Here is a 2,522-nt window from a genome sequence, read left to right on the forward strand (position 1 = left end):
AGGAATTTAGCCATTTCATTTAAGTTGTAAAATTTACTGGCATAAATATTTTTAAAATAATATTCTTTTAGTGGCCTTTTACTATCTATGTAATCTGTAGTGATAACATCTCTCTCAATCTAGACATTGGTAACTTGTGTCTTCCTTTTTTATTCTTGGTCAATCTCGTTGAAGATTTTTTTTTCTTTTTTTAATCTTTTTAAAAACCAGTTTGGTTTCATTTAGTTTTCTCTATTATTTTCTGTTTGTTTCTTTGATTTTTCTCTCTGATTTTTCTTTTTAATGTTTTCTTCTGTTTACTTTTATCTTAATTTGCTCTTAATTTCCTAGTTTTTATGATAGTAACTGAGGTAATTGACTTGACACATTTATTCTTTACTAATAGAACTGAATGCTGTAAATCCACTCCCCACAATGTAGTGCTTTATCAGCACCTTTCAAATTCTGATATCCACTATTTTCATTTTAATTCCATTTAAAATATTTTTTAATTTTTCTTTTAAATCCTTCTTTGACCCATGAGTTACATTCATTTATATAGATACACTTTTCTATCTGAGATAATTTTTCTTTTCCCTGAAGGACTTTATTCCATTTTTCTTGTAGTGTTAATCTGATGGTGATGAATTACTTCAGTCTTTGTATGTTGAAAAAGTCATTATTTTGTCTTCATTTTTTGAAACATTTTTGCTTTGTATAAATTATAGGTTGAAATATTTTTCTTTTCATATTTTAAAGTTATTTCTGTACTGTTTCATCACATGAATTGTTTCAACAGGAAAAGAAATCTGCTCTCATCCTTATCTTTGTTCTTCTGTAGGTAATATATTCCCTCTCCCTCTCCATTTTTTTAAGATTTTCTCCTTAACACTGGATTTGACCAGTTGGACTACTGTATACCTTAGTGTCGTTTTCTTCATGCCCTATGTATGTGTGTGTGTGTGTGTGTGTGTGTGTGTGTGTGTGTGTGTACTTGAGATTCATTGGGCTTCTTGGATCTGTGGGTTGACAATTTTTAAATCAATTTTGGAATACATTTAACTAGTATTTCTTCATCTTCCTCCTTTCACAGTTTCCAATTACACAAATATTAGGCTATTCAAGATCATTCCATAGCTGCTGACCCTCTTTTCATTTTTTTTAATAATTTATTTTTTCTATGGGTTCCATTTTGCATACTTTCTGTTCTAATATCTTCAAGCTTACTAATCTTTTTCTATGCAATGTTTAATCTGTCATTAGTTTCATCCAGTGTATTTTTCCTTTCAGATATTAAAATTTTTACATATAGAGTTTAATTTAGTACTTTAAAAATATATTCCATTTCTCTCCACTTATTTTCAACCTCTTCAACCTATATCAATGTATGAAATACAGTTAATCCTTGAAAACTATAGGGGTTAATCTGTATATAATTTATAGTCTGACCTCCATATCTACAGTTCCTCCACATCTTCAGATTCAACCAACCACCAACCCTGAGTATTTACTATTAAAAAATATTGACATATAAGTGCACCTGCACAGTTCAAACCTGCATTTTTCAAGGGTCATCTGTGTTTATAATGACTCTGTTCATTTCCTTGTCTACTAATTCTAAAAACTGTGTCTGTTCTGGATTATATTTGATTTTTTTCCCTCATGATAGGAGTGTCATATTTTCCTGCGTTGCATGACTGGTAATATTTCATTGGATCCTAGTCATAGTAAATTGTATCATTTTGGGTTTTGTATATTTTTGAATTTCTATATTCTTGAGTTTTGTTCTAGAATTTAGATAAATTAATTGGAAATTGACCCTTTTGGATCTTGCTACAAAGATTTCTTAGTTGGTATGAAACGTGCATTCCTAGAGCTAATTATGTCCACTACGGAATATTCTGTGCTCACATTACTGGGTACTCTGTACAATTCCCTATGAATTAGGGGGTTTTCCAGTGTGCCTAGTGGGGACAGGTATGACTCTTAATGGCCAGTGTGAGTGCCAGACTCTGCCTGAGGTTTTCCTCCTTGTGCAATGACCTGGAAATTCTCTCAAGGCAATAAACTGGGAAACTGTAGGACTCATTTCATTTTTCCCATTTCTCTGGGATCACTGTCTTGCATTGCCTGATAAACCATAGTTTTATATATTTTTTCTTGATTTGTGTTTCTTTCAGATGGGAGAGTACCTAATATTCTATCTTGACTAGAAAGAGATATCTGAATTTATTTTACAAACTCTACTGTTTGGATGATTTAATTCTACCTCATCATAGAATTCACCTATGTGCTGAATTTTTCACAAGGGAGAGAATTTTCATAGTTTTCACATTTGTTTATATATAAGTCATCATATTGAAGATGGATTCCTTAAGGACCCATGACTTACTATTTTGGTTTTTTTAATCCCTAGAATCTAGCAAAATGCCTAGCGTATAGTAGATTTTGATTGTTGGGCCTATATGAATAGAGGACCGAATGAAAGAATGTAAAGGAGAAAATAAAGAGTTTCGTGTTGAATTTCCATCTCTTCTGGACTG

Source organism: Mesoplodon mirus (genome assembly GCF_964341445.2).
Source record: "Mesoplodon mirus genome assembly, chromosome: 5".
Lineage (NCBI taxonomy): Eukaryota > Metazoa > Chordata > Mammalia > Artiodactyla > Ziphiidae > Mesoplodon > Mesoplodon mirus.